We start from the raw sequence: 12,501 nt of genomic DNA, 5'->3' as shown, positions 1-12,501 counted from the left end.
ATTGCTTGATAACTAGTTTACATTAAACTTGAAAACGACCATGCTATAGTGAGCTGGGAAAACAGCCTCACAATATTGTGTTCCACAGACGAGTAGTTCCAAGAAAGAAACCATGCTTTTTTTTCTTTTCTTTGTTTAAAAAAAAAAAAAAAAAAAGTCGCCACTTATCAAGACTCAGAGGCACTTCTAGGATAAGGGTTAATGAGTGTATGGGCAATGCTTATGGAATTTTCGTTTAGCTTTAGGCACAAATGGAGAGTACGGAAAATTGTTGATAGCAGTTGTAACTAAATAAGTGTTTGTTGTAAATAGAAATTTTGGATTAAAGTATGATTGCAATTTTATAGCCTTTTAACATTCTATTATATATATATATAAGTTAGAAAAGCATTTCATCCAAGGCATGAAAATTGTTAAATAAAATGTTTTTACTATATGCTTTAAAAATAAAGGTACAAGATTCAATTTGAAATTTATTTTTCTTCAAAGTGCACTTTTATAAATTTTACAAAGTTATAAAAATTTAAATTGAATCAAAAAATTACCTTGGATTTATTTTATGTAATGTACATTCTGTTGCACTTTAAAAAAAATCATTGAAAATTTTATATCTATATCATTAATTGCTAGATGAAAGATAATGTTTTTAAATTGCAACAAAATGTACATTACATAAAATAAATCCAAGGTAATTTTTTGATTCAATTTAAATTAGAGAAAAATAGAGATGAAAAGTCTTTATTGTTATTCTATTATTATTTAAAACATTTTGTCCTGCTCTTTTGCGTGAGGACTAATATATATATATATATATTAGCAAATAAGATAATGTTCGTATGGTAAGCCAGTTTAAAAGCTTTATGCTTTTAATATTTATCTCATTTAAAATATGTATTTGTTAGAAGTTTAAAGGCTAGATAAGTTTGATGGCACCCATTAAGCCATAAATTTTCTTAAAATGTTATTTGTATTAAAATTAAAAACTATATTAAAACTTGAAGAAAGATGAATGATATTGAAACTGATAATCTTACTTGTTTGCATATTGAATGTTGTAAATGACGAATGAGACTAAGTTGGAATAAATGAAACGGATTAGCAGTAGTAGTAGCAGTGTACGAAGATGAGAAATAAAGAAAAGGAAATCTTTAAAAAAATCAGAGCGTCATAAAAAATCTTTACTCCTGTAAATTTGTTTTTATGTATTGATATTCATATTAAAAACACTTTTTTCTGTTCATTTAAGAAAATACAACTTTGTTATATATGGGTCGTGGAATTGCATTCATCTGCAAAAGATCTAGCTAAGTTGCATATTTTTAAACATTCATTTTAATTAATTCCTTATTAGTTTTTATTTTTATTTTCTTATGGTATGATCATCTTTAACTATTACCTGTAATTATATTCATGCAGATATTCTACATGATTTATACTTGCATAATATTTGCGTAAAAAGGTTATAGTAAACACAAACCTCTTTCTATATTTATGCATGCGTATATATGTTTAAAAAATTTTGCCTACCAAACTGTCAGTTTTTGGTCTACAGACATGAAACTTAATATATAGGGTATTCGAACCCATACATCCAAGAGTTTTAGTCAGGGGAAATCAGTGCAACAGTGTAAATATTGAAAGAAAAATGGAATTTGCCAAGTGAAGGTCAAACGACGGCATTACGAATATGTATGCGTAACGTAATAGCTGTTGATCTGTGTTTTAATTTTTAGCCTTGGATCAAACATATCTTTATAGCTCAGGCATTAACATCCAAGGAAAAATAAATCCTTAATTTCCTGAATTTTTTTAATTTTTAAGTAAAAGGAGGGGTCAGTGTTTATTTATTTTGAGCATCGACATTCATTTTGCACGTACCTATTGTAAACTCATCTTACGGGGGGGGGGGTATTTATTTTCTCAAGACTGAAAAGGGGATCCTCCAAAATCATAACTGAGCTTAAATTTTCAAATTGTAGTTCTATTTGCTTACTCAACAGTGATTTCATAGCACAAAATACAGGCTGAGGTTTTAAATTCGTTCAACAATGCTACTTTTAAGACCATTGTATAAACTTGTTTCTCTTGTTTTAATTTTGTCAGTTTGAAAAGTCCCCCTGCCCCTGTCTCTTCCCTATTACTTCTTCCTGCTGTCGCCACCCTCTCCTCCTGTTTTTGAGTTCATTGTAAGAGAAAATGGTAAATTCTAAGGAACTAGTTGAATAGTTTGAAATCAACTATTGTAAAGAGGGCATGAAAATAGAGCTATCATCAGACAGTGTCTGCTGAATTTTTTTTTTTTTCTCCTAGTTTTTCACTTTTTCTTTTTTTGCTAAGTGCATATCATATTTTAGTTGGATTCAATATTTTGTTGCTGTTTTAACCTAATTAGATATTTCTTTTCAAACCATTGTAGTAAAATCGTGTATTCATATATAGTGTGTTTTGTTCATAAGGTATATTTGTGTGTATGTATGTGTGTATATATATATATGTATGTATGTATGTATGTATATATATATATATATATATATATATACACACACACACACGCACATGGTTTATGCTTACACATAATTTAGATTTGTTTCATAGTATATTTACTTGTAAGTCTAAAAACATGTTTGAGAAATCACTTTCCCATTGTTTCAAACCCTCCAGAGGTTTAGATGTTTGTTCGGTTTCAATTTGATTTGAAGCTTTATCTATATATATATATATATATATATATATATATATGTATTTTTTTTTTTTTTTTTTTTCATGTTTATATATTTGTTTTTCTAGATAAGTAATCATTGTAGCAGCTTGGAAGTTACTTTCTGCATGTAGTTTTGAATGAGTTTATTTATTGTTCCGACTTTTGTTGAAGAACGTGTTACTTTAGAGGCTCATTTTGAAATTTTGCTTAGGAAAGGTAGCATCTGTCAATCAGTGGACTCTCTTTCTCTTTCCCATCTGTTAAAAAACATTTTTATTCTCACTTTCAGCAATTTCTTATTTCTCTTCTGATTAGTGTTTTGTGGGCTTCCAGCCATTAGTTTTCTCACTAATGACTTGCAATTACTATTGGCATCACTAGGAAAAACTATGTATGCTAAAGAACATAGCCAATTCTATTGTTCTTTCTTCCAAAACTTTTCCATTTATCCCCCCTCACAAAAACAGAACTGCATTTCAATTTTCTTTTGTATTAAAACTTTGTATTTGTAATTTGTTTTACCTATTTTATAGTTTTTAGTTATATGCATTAGTTCGTATTAAGTTTCTTTCCCTGCCTAATGTTTAAAATTCATAAGTGCTAATTATAACTAGTATTAAGTTCTTATTGCTGTATACTTGAATATTCATTTTTAGATTTGTAAGGGAGTAGCATAATTTTCAGATTATAATACATATTAAATTTTTGCTGCTTATAATCTCAATAAGCAGCAAAAATTTACACTTTGGCACTTATAGCGATGAAGAAAAACCTTTCTAACTTTTCATTGAATGAAAATTGTTTATTCCAAAAAAAAAATTGATCAAGTATTTTTTTTTTTTTTTTTTTTTTACAAAAAACAAAGTTGCAGTTTTTTTTTTTTTTTTACTGATACGTGATAAAGCCATATTTCTCTAGAGAACAACGAGGAGATAATTGGTGATTATTTTGAGTTTCCATGTGCATTAGGATTGTCTGCTCTTGTCCACCCGATTCATTAATTTCATTTTTGTTTTTTTCACCCTCATCGAAACTGAGTAAAATTTAATTTTCTTGAATAAAAAAACCAAAAAAAACCTACATGATCAAATTATGTAATTTTTGGAATTTTTCATCTTCATCCCGTGACTGGTACATAGATCAAACATTTTTCTGTATTTTCTTTAATTTTAAATGTTTCCATAAGTGCCAATCTGAATAAGCATCAAATATTTCTTGCGATTGGAAAGGAAAATTAATTCACTTTGAGTATGCGTCTTGAATTATTTCTTCCAGGATGAACAATCATAGGCGTGTGCCTTTTAACTATTTCATTTTAAACTATTTAAAAAATAATTAAGTTCTTTGGTTACAACATGGCTCCCACAGTTGGTTTACAATATAAAACTAATCACACAAAAATATTTTCCCATGTAAGCCTGTCTTAAGACTTTGAATAATTTTATTTTGAATTAAAAACAAATTTTTCAAAGATTTTTTGCCATTATCAATGACGTGTTAACTAAAACAATATCTGAGTAATCCCTCACCAATAAATGAATCTAAATAATAATGGTATAATTTTTTGGCTTAAATTTTTTTATATATCATTTTTACTTAAAGAAATTCTTAAATTTATTTAAAATTTTTTTCAATTTTTATTTAACAGGAAAAAATGAAAGAAATCAAGAAATTAAAGGTAATTTATTAAAAATTTCTATTTTACATTGTTTTCATAATATTTAAATGAATTTTTTCATTTATCACTTATTACCATCAAAACTTGATCTTTTAAAGCAGTTTTTTTATTCTTAAATATTGTAATGTAGTAGAGCAAAAACCAAATGCATGCAAAACTCTTTTTAAGCAGTTTATGATAAATTAATGTTTATTTGTAATTTTATTGTCCTATTCTCTCTCTCTCTCTCTCTCTCTCTCTCTATATATATATATATATATATATATATATATATATGCAATAGTTTTTTCAATATTTAACTAAACTGGTATTATTTGGATTCATCAGACTACTGTTCTCATCTTGAATGTGATTTTTACAAATCACACTCAAGATGAGAACAGTAGTCCAATGAATTAAAATAATACGAATAAACAATCCTCATCTCAAAAATTCAGAAACGTTAACTTAATTGATTTGATAAAAAATGTTAAATTGCCAAAACTTTCTTAAAATTGATTCATTAATTTTCAAGGGAGGTAATTTAAATGAAAACTCTTGAGTTTTTATAATTACCACAGATTTATATTAAAGATTTGCAAATTATATATTTAAAAAGAATAATACTAAAGTAATAACTGCCAAGTAAATATGTAACTTTAAATTATATTCATATTTTTTTTAAACAAAATATTAGTTTTAATGTACATTTGATTAAAACAAAAGTATTGAAATAACTAAAACTAATAAAACATTTCTATTTTATGTCTAACTTTAGCTATATATTGTATTATATTTTTTCTACTTTATATATATATATATATATATGTATATATATATATATATGTATATATATATATATATATATATATATATATATATATATATATATAAAAATTCACATTTTTCAAATGATTTAAATTGTAGTAATCTATCTATTAATAAGAATGCAAATTAAGAAAATAATCTAGTTTAATGTTTATATTTCTAACAAATTTATTAAAAAAAATAATTTAGTGAAAATTTGATTAAAGTTGGACAATTACCTGATTTTTTAGATAGAAGCATGATTTTAATTTTGTAATTATTAATCATCGTTTTTAACAGTTAAAATAAAAAAAATTCAACAAAAACCGTCCTCTCATGACGACGACCGGTTCTACACATGCGTCAGATGACGTCATGACCTGATTTAGTTTAAATAGTTGAAGAACTGACTAAATTTCATGTACGTCGTGTTAGGTCAGTTGGTTAGAGCGTTGGGTCATTATCTAAACGTTTTGGGTTCAAATCGTGGTGTGAGATGTCTTTTTTTTTTTTTTTTTCAAAATTTAACTACTGAACCAGTGTTATTTAAGCCATTTTTCACGTAACGTTTGTTTTTCTGTTTTTTTTTTTTTTTTCTTTGCTTATTCTTAGGTTTTCATTAACACCCCCGACCAACCACACACATCCAAAAACACCCGGGTACCCACCGATTTTTTACATTTTAATATCGAAACAGGCTTATTTAAACCATTTTTCACATGTTTTTTTTTGGGGGGGGGGATTTAACGTTCGTTTTTCTGTTTTCTTTTTTGTTTTTCGATTTTTACATTTAACATCATTCGTTTGCCTTACGTTAGTTTTTTTTTGTGTTTTTTTTATGTTTTGATCCCCCCCCTTAAGTTTTAATGTTTGTTTTTATGTTTTCTTTTTTTTACTTTGCTAAAGGTTTTCATTAACAACCACACACACACCTACAAACACCCGGCCAATGCCGGGTACCCCTTGCTAGTCTATATTATAAATCTTACCTGTCTGTTTAAATGTATGTATGCATGTTTGTACGTCTGCCTAAAACTTTTGATAGAGGTGACAGATTTTCACGAGATTGGAATCATTTTGAAGCTTGACCTCTCAGATGACAAATATTGAAAAATTGGCCAAAAACATCAATTCCTTCACTCTCAACTGGGCAGTTTTCTATAAGGAGTGGTCGATTTTTTTTTTGCGAGCCATTTTTGCAAGTCATCGTATCGGTTGGATTGATTTTGCCTAATTTTAACCTTCTGAACTTCTGGTCGCGTCATGGAGTAGGGGTAAGACGCCAGGTTTTCTTTCACTTTCTTTTCCGCCTTTGTGTCCCTGGTTCGATCCTGCCTGCCTACTACCACTTTTTTTTTTTTTTTTTTTTTTTTTTTTGCTCAACACAATCTCCAAATGCTCAGGCAACGCCGGGCACCCAGGCTAGTTTTTAATGGGAGTTTACACTATCTCTGAACCTCTTTTTAATTCTAGTTTTGTCTGTTTCTTAAAATGTCAGAAATAGATAGTCGCTTTTAACATTCATGATAAAGTTTTAAGCCAGGTTTCTGAATTTTTGAGATGCGGATTGATTATTCATATTATTTAAATTCTTTGGACTATTGTTCTCATCTTGATTGTTATTCTTGCGTTAGTGTCGATGTAACCCCTGACCTTCTTCAGGTGTATCTTCTTGAACTCTGGAATCTGTACGGAATTACAGATAAAAATCTTTATTTAATTTACGTTGTTAGTATGCCCTTGCTCCATCAGCCATGACTGGGTAGTAGTCCTAAGTAATTCACAATTGTATTTTGAGTTGTCCACATCAAGGATTGAACCTTCAACCACCAGATGAGTGTAACTTACAACTGAATTTAAATATTGACTTTTTTTTTATATGCAAGACTGCTTGAATCCAAAGTATGAAATCTGGACCACTTACTTTTATCTTATATAAATAGAAATTTTGTCCATTTGTCAGTTACAATTCTTCTGACAATCACACATTTAAAAAAAATGTCATGAATACATGATGAAATTTGTCTTAAAAAAATTGAATTAAATATACCTCTCCTTCCTCAATGTAATATCTTCAGTTTGAAGTTCTAGGAACTTAGCTACTTGGAGTTTCTTCCAAAGATTAAAACATTTACTTAACAAAATAATCATAGCTTAGGTATGACGTCATAGATTTGTCCTGTTTTAAAATATAAATACAAACTTAAGCTAAAAAAAAATCAGTTCATGAATAGGTAAAATTTATCAATAGCATTGGAAATTACTTTAATTGTCCAACAAGATTTTGTTTTAACTATTTATTGGCATTAAAAATAGTTTTTTTTTTCACTCTGACATAGATATTTTATAAAAGCCTACCTTTTCTATTTTAAAATTATTAAAACAAACTTAATGTACTTGGTCATGAATATGTGTACGTCTAATTAAGTTGCATATTCCCTTGAAAAACGAGTATTCATTAATTATTCCCTTTTAATGATTTCTTATGATTGGTTTCATTTAACTATTACGCTTAATTCTTTTTATGCATAGTTTCGACATTGTGCATAATTGTAGAATTTAGGATGAAAACGTTCTAGCACATGGATATGTTTTAATTTCTCTCTCTCTCTTTCTCTCTCTCGTTCTTTCTCTCTCTAGAGAAAAAAAAAATGATTGACAAAGGAGTCTTACTCCAAAATATATTTCTTAAAAAATTAACACTCAGATATAAACAAACAAAAAAAAAAAAACGACCCAGATTTTCAAAATGTGTGACCACGCGTCACCTATCCAGCTTTATAAAAAATAAACACTCGCAGTTAACAACATCACGTGGACTCTTCATCGAACTATCTTCCACTCTACATCATGTCGAAGAAAAAAAAAAAAGATTGACAAAGGAGTCTTACTCCGAAATATATTTCTTAAAAAATAAACACTCGTTTATTTTATAAAAAATTTCGCGTTGCAGTTTTTGGCTTCAAACATATTTATACATATTTTATTCTTCATTTATATATATATATATATATATATATATATATATATATATATATATAATGTGTGTATGACCTTGTTTGTGTGTACAAAACGTCTCTACTAAACCCTCTTTGAATATTTGATCTAACTTGAAACTTTATGTATAGGGTATTTGGACCTGGAGAACACTTGGTTTGTTTTCTAGCCTATAAAAATAGCTGCTAAAGGAGTCAAAATAAATTAATAATAAAAAAAAAAAAAAAAAAAAAAATTGGCAGGACAAACTTCTGAGCATGCGTACATATACATTTTTTGCCTTTTTTTATCCATTTGGCGATAACTCAGACAATAACGATTAAGGCTAAAAGCTCTAAATAACTACTAAAACTGGAGTGCTGAATATTTCGATTTTGATTCAAGCTGATAGTACTGACGTCATTATTTTTGTTCATAAAACTTTGAAAATCATTACTATATATTGGGTACAATATAATTATCAATAGAGAATTTGCTCTGTAATAATAAATACAAAATCCGCATGAATTAAAATATATCTAAGAATATTTTACAACTGGGTAAAAAAAAAAATCTGATGTATGTGCTTTTCTTACAAAAAAATCATTACAATGTTGTAATAGCTTTTTAAGAAAATGTTAGCTTATAATACAAAAAGGCTGTGTTTTTTTTTTTTTTTTTTTTTTTCATTGATTTTAAAAAAGAACATTACTTTGACCAACTTGTTGAGCATTTTCAAAGTGAAATTTGAAAACCATGTTACTCATTTCTAATATGACCTCTGACCCCATAATATATTATCCATCAACTTAAATCCTTTGAGGGGTTAAAGAGATGTTAGGAGAGGGCCACAGAATCTAAATAAGTGTGAAATGGGAAAGTACTGACTTTTAATGGTGATGAGTAGATTTCTTATTCCTTGTTGTTTGATCCCTCTTCCATTTTCTACTACAAGAGAAGTGGTGTCTAGACTAGTGCCTATCAACTTGTTGCCTACTGAGAATCCCCCACTTCACACAAGTTTTGTTTTTGTAAATCATAATCAGCGTAACTAAGTCCAAGTTAATGAAGGGGTTTAAAGGCATGTGTAAATCTTACTCTTTCTTCATCTCTCTCTCTCTCTCTCTCTGATTCTATACCCTTCCCTTCTCGATTCTATACCTTTCCCCCTCTCTATTTGATTATATACCTTTCCCCTCTCTATTTGATTATATACCTTTCCCCTCTCTATTTGATTTTATACCTTTCCCCTCTCTATTTGATTCTATACCTTTCCCCTCTCTATTTGATTCTATACCGTTCCCCTCTCTATTTGATTCTATACCTTTCCCGTCTCTACTTGATTCTATACCTTTCCCCTCTCTATTTGATTCTATACCTTTCCCCTCTCTATTTGATTCTATACATTTCCCCTCTCTATTTGATTCTATACCTTTCCCCTCTCTATTTGATTCTATACCTTTCCCCTCTCTATTTGATTCTATACCTTTCCCCTCTCTATTTGATTCTATACCTTTCCCCTCTCTATTTGATTCTATACCTTTCCCCTCTCTATTTGATTCTATACCTTTCCCCTCTCTATTTGATTCTATACCTTTCCCCTCTCTATTTGATTCTATACCTTTCCCCTCTCTATTTGATTCTATACCTTTCCCCTCTCTATTTGATTCTATACCTTTCCCCTCTCTATTTGATTCTATACCTTTCCCCTCTCTATTTGATTCTATACCTTTCCCCTCTCTATTTGATTCTATACCTTTCCCCTCTCTATTTGATTCTATACCTTTCTCCTCTCTATTTGATTCTATACCTTTCCCCTCTCTATTTGATTCTATACCTTTCTCCTCTCTATTTGATTCTATACCTTTCCCCTCTCTATTTGATTCTATACCTTTCCCCTCTCTATTTGATTCTATACCTTTCCCCTCTCTATTTGATTCTATACCTTTCCCCTCTCTATTTGATTCTATACCTTTCCCCTCCCTATTTGATTCTATACCTTTCCCCTCCCTATTTGATTCTATACCTTTCCCCTCCCTATTTGATTCTATACCTTTCCCCTCTCTATTTGATTCTATACCTTTCCCCTCTCTATTTGATTCTATACCTTTCCCCTCTCTATTTGATTCTATACCTTTCCCCTCTCTATTTGATTCTATACCTTTCCCCTCTCTATTTGATTCTATACCTTTCCCCTCCCTATTTGATTCTATACCTTTCCCCTCTCTATTTGATTCTATACCTTTCCCCCCTCTATTTGATTCTATACCTTTCCCCCCTCTATTTGATTCTATACCTTTCCCCTCTCTATTTGATTCTATACCTTTCCCCTCTCTATTTGATTCTATACCTTTCCCCTCTCTATTTGATTCTATACCTTTCCCCTCTCTATTTGATTCTATACCTTTCCCCTCTCTATTTGATTCTATACCTTTCCCCTCTCTATTTGATTCTATACCTTTCCCCTCTCTATTTGATTCTATACCTTTCCCCTCTCTATTTGATTCTATACCATCCTCCCCCCTCTATTTGATTCTATACCATCCTCCCCCCTCTATTTGATTCTATACCATCCTCCCCCCTCTATTTGATTTCATACCATCCTCCCCCCTCTATTTGATTTCATACCATCCTCCCCCCTCTATTTGATTTCATACCATCCTCCCCCCTCTATTTGATTTCATACCATCCTCCCCCCTCTATTTGATTTCATACCATCCTCCCCCCTCTATTTGATTTCATACCATCCTCCCCCCTCTATTTGATTTCATACCATCCTCCCCCCTCTATTTGATTTCATACCATCCTCCCCCCTCTATTTGATTTTATACCATCCTCCCCCCTCTATTTGATACTATACCTTTGTTCTCTCAGGCCCTGTCGGTGGGGCATTAGAATATGCCGACGTCCCCCCCCCCTGCGGAGGATTAAAGTTTCTCAATGGGTGTCCTAGATATGACCTTAAACTATATCCAGTGGTGAGGTCGCAGCTTGTGGGCTTTGGAGAGTGTGGAGCCACCCTTTAATTACCATTGCTCCCAGGTCCACTCTGACCTGGAGTGGTAGTACCTGTTAGGATCCCAACTATGGGTTGAATAGAAACCAACGTGAAAACAACAAATATGTTCTATTAAAAATTTTTTCTTCAAAATCTTTGGATTCGGCATTAAATAACCCGAAAAGGGTTGATATGCCGTAAAACAAAAACAACCAACCGACTTTTGCTCTCTCTATTTGATTCAATACATTTGCTCTCTTTCTCTGATTCTGCACTCCCTCCTCTCTATTTGATTCTATACACCTTCACTCCCTCTCTCTATCTGATTATATACCTCTCCCCCCTCTCTCTCTATCTGATTATATACCTTTCCCCCTCTCTCTCTATCTGATTCTATACCTTTCCCCCTCTCTCTCTATCTGATTCTATACCTTTCCCCCTCTCTCTCTATCTGATTCTATACCTTTCCCCCTCTCTCTCTATCTGATTCTATACCTTTCCCCCTCTCTCTCTATCTGATTCTATACCTTTCCCCCTCTCTCTCTATCTGATTCTATACCTTTCCCCCTCTCTCTCTATCTGATTCTATACCTTTCCCCCTCTCTCTCTATCTGATTCTATACCTTTCCCCCTCTCTCTCTATCTGATTCTATACCTTTCCCCCTCTCTCTCTATCTGATTCTATACCTTTCCCCCTCTCTCTCTATCTGATTCTATATCTTTCCCCCTCTCTCTCTATCTGATTTTATACCTTTCCTCCTCTCTCTCTGATTCTATACCTTTCCTCCTCTCTCTCTCTGATTCTATACCTTTCCCCCTCTCTCTCTGATTCTATACCTTTCCCCCTCTCTCTCTGATTCTATACCTTTCCCCCTCTCTCTCTCTGATTCTATACCTTTCCCCCTCTCTCTCTCTGATTCTATACCTTTCCCCCTCTCTCTCTCTGATTCTATACCTTTCCCCCTCTCTCTTTCTGATTCTATACCTTTCCCCCTCTCTCTCTGATTCTATACCTTTCCCCCTCTCTCTCTGATTCTATACCTTTCCCCCTCTCTCTCTGATTCTATACCTTTCCCCCTCTCTCTCTGATTCTATACCTTTGCCCCTCTCTCTCTGATTCTATACCTTTGCCCCTCTCTCTCTGATTCTATACCTTTGCCCCTCTCTCTCTCTGATTCTATACCTTTCCCCCTCTCTCTCTGATTCTATACCTTTCCCCCTCTCTCTCTGATTCTATACCTTTCCCCCCTCTCTCTCTGATTCTATACCTCCCCCCCCTCTCTCTGATTCTATACCTTCCCCCCCTCTCTCTGATTCTATACCTTCCCCCCCCTCTCTCTGATTCTATACCTTCCCCCCCCT

The 12,501-nt window shown here is 31.5% G+C and overlaps 1 protein-coding gene across 20 annotated transcripts in view; it reads left to right on the top strand.

Moving 5' to 3' along the window:
- Positions 1-12,501, top strand: part of LOC145245781 (SMAD family member 4-like) — a 474,109-nt gene that overhangs the window by 91,366 nt on the left and 370,242 nt on the right. For 16 of the 20 annotated variants that reach the window (XM_080107423.1, XM_080107427.1, XM_080107414.1 and 13 more), the window contains exon 2: positions 4,350-4,379. The exons of the other annotated variants lie outside the window; for them this stretch is intronic. The gene's annotated coding sequence lies outside the window, so the exon portion shown is untranslated. The remainder of the gene's footprint in view (positions 1-4,349; positions 4,380-12,501) is intronic. 20 annotated transcript variants of the gene reach the window in all.

The sequence above is a fragment of the Euprymna scolopes genome, chromosome 23, assembly GCF_053919585.1.
Source record: "Euprymna scolopes isolate OS-2025 chromosome 23, ASM5391958v1, whole genome shotgun sequence".
Lineage (NCBI taxonomy): Eukaryota > Metazoa > Mollusca > Cephalopoda > Sepiida > Sepiolidae > Euprymna > Euprymna scolopes.
The sequence above is the reverse complement of the archived record's forward strand: the minus strand, read 5'-3'. Positions and strand labels throughout refer to the sequence as shown.